The sequence below is a fragment of the Oncorhynchus clarkii genome, chromosome 5, assembly GCF_045791955.1.
Source record: "Oncorhynchus clarkii lewisi isolate Uvic-CL-2024 chromosome 5, UVic_Ocla_1.0, whole genome shotgun sequence".
Classification (NCBI taxonomy): Eukaryota; Metazoa; Chordata; class Actinopteri; order Salmoniformes; family Salmonidae; genus Oncorhynchus; species Oncorhynchus clarkii.
The window spans coordinates 82,058,817-82,066,231 of record NC_092151.1 but is presented as its reverse complement, the minus strand read 5'-3'; positions in this window follow the sequence as shown (position 1 = coordinate 82,066,231).

The window sequence follows — 7,415 nt, the reverse complement described above, 5'->3', positions numbered from 1 at the left end:
GAAAGTCACTGAGCTCTTCAGTAAGGCAATTCTACTGCCAATGTTTGTCTATGGAGATTGCATGACTGTGTGCTTGATTTAGACACCTGTCAGCAAGTGTGTTGCTGAAATAGCCAAATCTAATTTGAAGCGGTGTCCGCATACTTTTGTATATATGGTGTATCTGCCTCTCTCTTCTCTTATTTTATCTTCACTTCTCTCCTGTTCTCTTCTACCCCCTCTCAGCTCCCTGCCCTCCAGATGCAGTCAGTGCCGTGGTGGACTGTGCCACCAACGTTGTCACGGTAACCTGGGACAACAGCGTTGCCGAGGTGCTGTACACAGTTACTGCTGAATGTCCCAGTGGTCAGCACTATACCTGCAACGTCACTGGAATGGGCTGTGACCTCAGAACCCTGTCATGTGGCACAGAGTACAATGTGACTGTCACCCCGTCACATGGCGGCTGTGTCGGTGTCAACACACCGTCTCAGCTGGTCAAGACAGGTAGGGATCAATCAATCAATTAGTCAATCAGTTAAATGTCTGTAATTACATATCAGTGACATTTCTGTACATCTGCATAAATACTCATGAACCCGACACACACATAAACACAGACACACTGCTCTCTCTCTCTCCTTGTAGCGCCCTGCGTACCCCGCCTCACCGAGGTAGAGATGGACTGTCTATCAGATTCCGCCTGGGTGGTATGGGAGGAGTCAGCGGGTTCCGAGCTTTACGTTGCCGTGGCGACGGACAGCCAGGGGCAGACGTTTGAGTGTAACTCAACCAACAGTAACACGTGCGCTGTGCCAGACCTGCACTGCGGACTTAACTTTACCTTTACCCTCACCGCCTTAGACCAACAGTGCTCCAGCGCACCTAGCAACGCTGTGATGTCCGAGACAGGTGAGAGACTGACGTACTTAATGCATGATGGTTGTTAACATTTATATTGAAGTAGCTGAAATGTATAATTAGCAGTATATTGTCCTAGTGACATTTATATTTGGTTGGCATTTTGGCATTTTTCACAGTGTTTGGTTGTACCACCTGTGTATACTGTATGTGCACCTCACTGAACCTCTGTCCCCCATCCCCCCCATCCCCCCCAGCCCCTTGCCCTCCCCAAGACACGCAGACCAAGGTGGGTTGTGAGAACCATACGGTGAGTGTGTCCTGGACCCCCAGCGTGGGAGCGCTGATGTACACGGCCACCCTGGAGCGCACAGACGGAGAGACCACCTTCTGTACCACCGATGGGACAGGATGTGACATCACACAGCTGCCCTGCGGAGAGACGTACGTCCTGGCGGTAACCGCTGAGGGACGCACCTGTAACACCTCGGAGAGCATGGGGACTATTGTCAGAACAGGTATGCACACGCACGCACACACGTTTCTATCCTTGTGAGGACCTTGACAAAACACCTACTAACTGAGGACCAGTCTATCTATCTCACACATATTAAACACAGACAATACACCTCCTAAAATATTTAGCCACTCCACTGTCAGAGCTATTAGAATATAATTTTGTAGTCACAACATTTACATATCTGACACAGACAGAGTACATATTAAGAAGTAGTATGGGCTCTCAACACTTCACCAAAAGCCATAGACCAGATCCCATTATAAACATCTCTCAGTCATGGCTTTACAGTGTTGCTGAATGAAAGTGACTTTAGTTCTATTCTTCCCCACAGTACCCTGCACACCCCAGCGTCTGCAGGCCAGTGTGAGCTGCAGCAGTAATGTGGCCAATATGATGTGGAACACCAGCCGTGGGGGTCAGCTCTACTCTGTAGAGGCTACCGGAACCGACGGACACGTTGCAGGATGCATGTCCCATGACACCCGCTGTGATCTCACCGGCCTGCACTGCGGCCAGCACTACACCGCCACCATGGTGGCACGAGACAGTGACTGCACCAGCCCTGTGAGTGACACTGTGGAGCTCAAGACAGGTGAGCTCACAACACACATATAGGAAAATTGAAGTTGAAGTTGAAGTCAGAAGTCTACATACATTTAGGTTGGGGTCATTAAAACTAGTTTTTCAACCACTCTCCAAATTTCTTGTTAACAAACTATAGTTTTGGCAAGTCGGTTAGGACATCTACTTTGTGCATGACACAAGTAATGTTTCCAACAATAGTTTACAGACACATTATTACACTTATAATTCACCGTATCACAATTCCAGTCGGTCAGAGGTTTACATACATACTGTGCCTTTAAAAAGTTTGGAAAATTCCAGAAAATTCCATCATGGCTTTAGAAGCTTCTGATAGGCTAATTGACATCATTTGAGCCAATTGAAGGTGTACCTGTGGGTGTATTTCAAGGCCTACCTTCAAACTCAATGCCTCTTTGCTTGACATCATGGGAAAATCAAAATTAAATAAATCAGCCAAGACCTCCACAAGTCTGGTTCATCCTTGGGAGCAATTTCCAAATGCCTGAACATACCACGTTCATCTGTACAAACAATAGTACCCAAGTATAAACATCATGGGACCACGCAGAAATCATACCGCTCAGGAAGGAGACGCGTTCGGTCTCCTTGAGATAAATGTACTTTGGTGCGAAAAGTACAAATCAATCCCAGAACAACAGCAAAGGACCTTGGAAAGATGCTGGAGGAAACAGGTAGAAAAGTATCTATATCCACAGTAAAACGAGTCCTATATCGACATAACCTGAAAGGCCACTCAGCAAGGAAGGAGCCACTGCTCCAAAACCTCCACAAAAAAGCCAGTACGGTTTGCGTCTGCACATGGGGACAAAGATTGTACTTTTTGGAGAAATGTCCTCTGGTCTGATGAAACAAAATAGAACGTTTTGGTCATAATGACCATCGTTATGTTTGGAGGAAAAACGGGAAGGCTTGCAAGCCGAAGAAAAACCATCCCAACCGTGAAGCACGGGGGTGGCAGCATCATGTTGTGGGGGTGCTTTGTTGCAGGAGGGACTGGTGCACTTCACAAAATAGATGGCATCATGAGGGAGGACAATTATGTGGATATATTGAAGCAAGACATCAGTCAGGAAGTTAAAGCTTGGTCGCAAATGGGTCTTCCAAATGGACAATGACCCAAAGCATAATTCCAAAGTTGTGGCAAAATGGCTTGAGGACAACAAAGTCAAGGTATTGTATTGGCCATCATAAAGCCCTTACCTCAATACTATAGAAAATTTGTGGGTAGAACTGAAAAAGTGTGTGCGAGCAAGGAGGCCTACAAACCTGACTCAGTTACACCAGCTCTGTCAAGAGGAATGGGCCAAAATTCTCCCAACTTATTGTGGAAAGCTTGTGGAAGGCTACCCAAAACGTTTGACCCAAGTTTAACAATTGAAAGGCAATGCTACCAAATACTAATTGAGTGTATGTAAACTTCTGACCCACTGGGAATGTGATGAAAGAAATAAAAGCTTAAATAAATTATTCTCTCTACTATTATTCTGACATTTCACATTCTTAAATAAAGTGGTGATCCTAGCTGACCTAAGACAGGGAATTTTTACTAGGATTAAATGTCAGGAATTGTGAAAAACGGAGTATAAATGTATTTGGCTAAGGTGTATGTAAACTTCTGACTTCAACTGTAGATATTCATAAACACTCACAGCGATGTAAAAAAATCCAGCCCATTGGTGAACACTCATATAACACGCATACACTGCATAGTACACCGCACACTAAGCCCTGACGTATCACCCTAAACCCAAACCTAACCATGTCCCTGTCTATGCCTGTACCCCTTCAGCACCCTGCATTCCTGCCACTGTGTCCACTGTGATGGACTGTACAGCCAACGCCATGCACGTGTCGTGGTCTAAGAGCTCGGGGGCTGACTCCTACATAGCCACCCTGCAGGACAGCGACGGAAGCTCCACCACCTGTCAAGCCCTGAGTGGAGCAGCCTCCTGTAACGTCACCACACTCAGCTGTGGTCATATCTACCATGTCACTGTAGCTGCCTCCGACGGATCATGCAGCAGCCCATCTACTGATGTCACCGACACCCACGCAGGTAGGAAGGGATAAGGAAGTCTCACACACAGTCCCTCTATCTAGAGGGAACCATACTTAGGTCAGTCTGTCAGTCTGCAGTCAAACATACATTTTCCTGAATATCCATTTCAGGGCCTGTTTTGTTCACCATTTATATCAATGTTGTAGGCAAAGCACTGAAAAACTGAACCCATATGACTTATATTTGACCTAACTTGTACTTCCGAGACTACTCTCTTCCTCTATCCTTCTCTCTCTTCCACCAGCACCCTGTGCGCCTCGTAACATCGAGACAGTGATGGACTGCGAGGCCCGTGTTGCCATGGTGTCCTGGTCTATGAGTGCCGGGACTGTGTCCTACGTGGCTACAGCCACCACCCTGTCCGGTCACGCCGTCACCTGTGAGACCAGCAACACCTTCTGTGAGCTGGGGGGCCTGGCCTGCGGAGAGAGTTACTCTGTGTCTGTACAGGCCTGGGGAGAGAGCTGCAGTAGCATGGCTACCATGACAGGACAACTGGTCACTGGTCAGTTGATGCTTCCTCCATGTTATTGTATATTACCCTGACAAAAAAATACTTTAGAATGTAATGATATTTACCGGTAACTTACAAAATAAAGGAAATACCAACATAAAGCGTCTTAGTAGGGCGTTGGGCCACCACGAGCCAGAACAACTTCAATGCACCTTGGCATAGATTCTATATGTGTCTGGAACTCTATTAGAGGGATGCATCACCATTATTCCACAATAAATTTCATAATTTGATGTTTTGTTGATGGTGCTGGACAACGCTGTAGTGCTGAGTGATTAACTGACATTATAGTTATTTTTCATTTTTTAAACAACTAATTGACCGATGTCAGTTCAATTATTTGAATTCCACTTTGTGAGGTCAATGTGCAGATAAAACCTGAACTGTGCGTTGTAGTAGAGAGTTGTAGTTTTCAACAGGCTAATATTCTACATAGTTTAGCGTAGAAAATGTGGTATTAACTACAATGACCATCTCTGCTTACACTTGTTCGGTCTATGCGGAGCAGATACGGAGACTGATAGAAGAAAGAACACATGATTGAGAGAGATAGAAAGAAGTTGCTTCGCAAGGGATAGTTGGTATTCAGAAGTCATAAAAGTATGCCTTATTTACTTTGAATAACTACTAAAATAGTGATTTTGTCAGACAGCATAGGCAGCAGCTCTATAGAGATGAGATGATGACTTGGAATTAAAAATAGTCATCAAATAAAACAAATATACACAAATTGAAATAATGTAATAAGTAATGTGATTATTTTTATTTCACCTTTCTTTAACGAGGTAGGCTAGTTGAGAACAAGTTCTCATTTACAACTGCGACCTGGCCAAGATAAAGCAAAGCAGTGCGACACAAACAACATGGAATAAACAAACATGCAGTCAATAATACAATAGAAAATGTCTATATACAGTGTGTGCAAATGAGGTAGGATAAGGGGGATAAGGCAATAAATAGGCCATAGTGGCAAAATAATTACAATATAGCAATTAAACACTGGAGTGATAGATGTGCAGAAGATGAGTGGGCAAGTAGGGATACTGGGGTGCAAAGGAGCAGAATAAATCAAATAAATAACAGTATGGGGGATGAGGTAGTTGGATGGGCTATTTACAGATGGGCTATTTACAGATGGGCTATGTACAGGTGCAGTGATCTGTGAGCTGCACTGACAGCTGGTGCTTAAAGTTAATGAGGGAGGGAGATATGAGTCTCCAGCTTCAGTGATTTTTGCAGTTCGTTACAGTCATTGGCAGCAGAGAACTGGAAGGAAAGGCAGCCAAAGGAGGAATTGGCTTTTGGGATGACCAGTGAGATATACCTGCTGGAGCACGTGCTATGGGTGGGTGCTGCTATGGTGACCAGTGAGCTGAGATAAGGTGGGGCTTTACCTAGCAAAGACTTACAGATGACCTAGAGCCAGTGGGTTTGGCAACGAATATGAAGCGAGGGCCAGCCAACAAGAGCATACAGGTCGCAGTGGTGGGTAGTATATGGGGCTTTGGTGACAAAACAGATGGCACTGTGATAGACTGCATCCAATTTGCTGAGTGGAGTGTTGGAGGCTATTTTGTAAATGACATCGCCAAAGTCAAGAATCAGTAGGATAGTCAGTTTTACGAGGGTATGTTTGGCAGCATGAGTGAAGGATGCTTTGTTGCGAAATATAAAGCTGATTCTATATTTAATTTTGGATTGGAGATGCTTAATGTGAGTCTGGAAGGAGAGTTTACAGTCTAACCAGACACCTAGGTATTTGTAGTTGTCCACATATTCTAAGTCAGAACCGTCCAGAGTAGTGATGCTGGACGGGCGGGCAGGTGAGGGCAGCGATCGGTTGAATAGCCTGCATTTAGTTTTCTAGCATTTAAGAGCAGTTGGAGGACAAGGAAGGAGAGTTGTATGGCATTGAAGCTCATGTGGAGGTTTGTTAACACAGGGTCCAAAGAAGAATAAATGATGGTTATTAAGTGATAAGCAGTAATGGGCAGTTACTGCCACTTTTATTGTTTTATTCAGTGTTGTTACAGAATTCAACCCACATAATACATAGTGCATTTAATGTTAAAAAACAACAACATTGAAAGCGAAATCGAAAACCGTGATCATTTTTTTATTCTGAAACCGAAACGACTTCAAAAAGCACTAACCGCTCAGCACTAAAACCGCGTCTCAGGCACCGCTCCAGAATCTCACAGAAGTATTAAATCGGGTTGAGATGTGGTGACTGAGACGGCCATGGCATATGGTTCACATCATTTTCAAGCTCATCAAACCGTTCAGTGACCACTCGTGCCCTGTGGATGGGGGTATTGTCATCCTATGGGGGAATAGCCATAGTAGCCAAAATAATGGGCTGGCCAGCATTTTTATACATGACCCTAAGCATGATGGGATGTTAATTGCTTAATTAACTCAGTAACCACACCATGTGTGGAAGCAACTGCTTTCAATACACTTTGTATCCCTCAGTGTTTCCATTATTTGGGCAGTTACCGATACACTAAACCTTCTACATGTGGTATAATATTGCAATTAGATCCGTGCGATGGGATCTCCCCACTTCCAAGTCTACCTTATCTTGTCTGTTCTCAGAGCCCTGTGTACCTTTCCACCTGAGTGCTAAGTACAGCCTGACCATAGGCCAGGTGTTGTGGGATGTGAGTCAGGGTGCTACCCTGTACAGCGCTGAGGCAGTGACGGAGGAGGGTCACCTTATTAGCTGCAACACCAGTGACACCTACTGTGCCCTCTACAACATGGCCTGTAGCCAGGTGTACAACGTCACCGTCACCGCACACAACAACATCTGCCAAGGCATGGCTACGTCCAAGTCTATCAACCTCAAGACAGGTGAGTCCCTCTCACCTAGC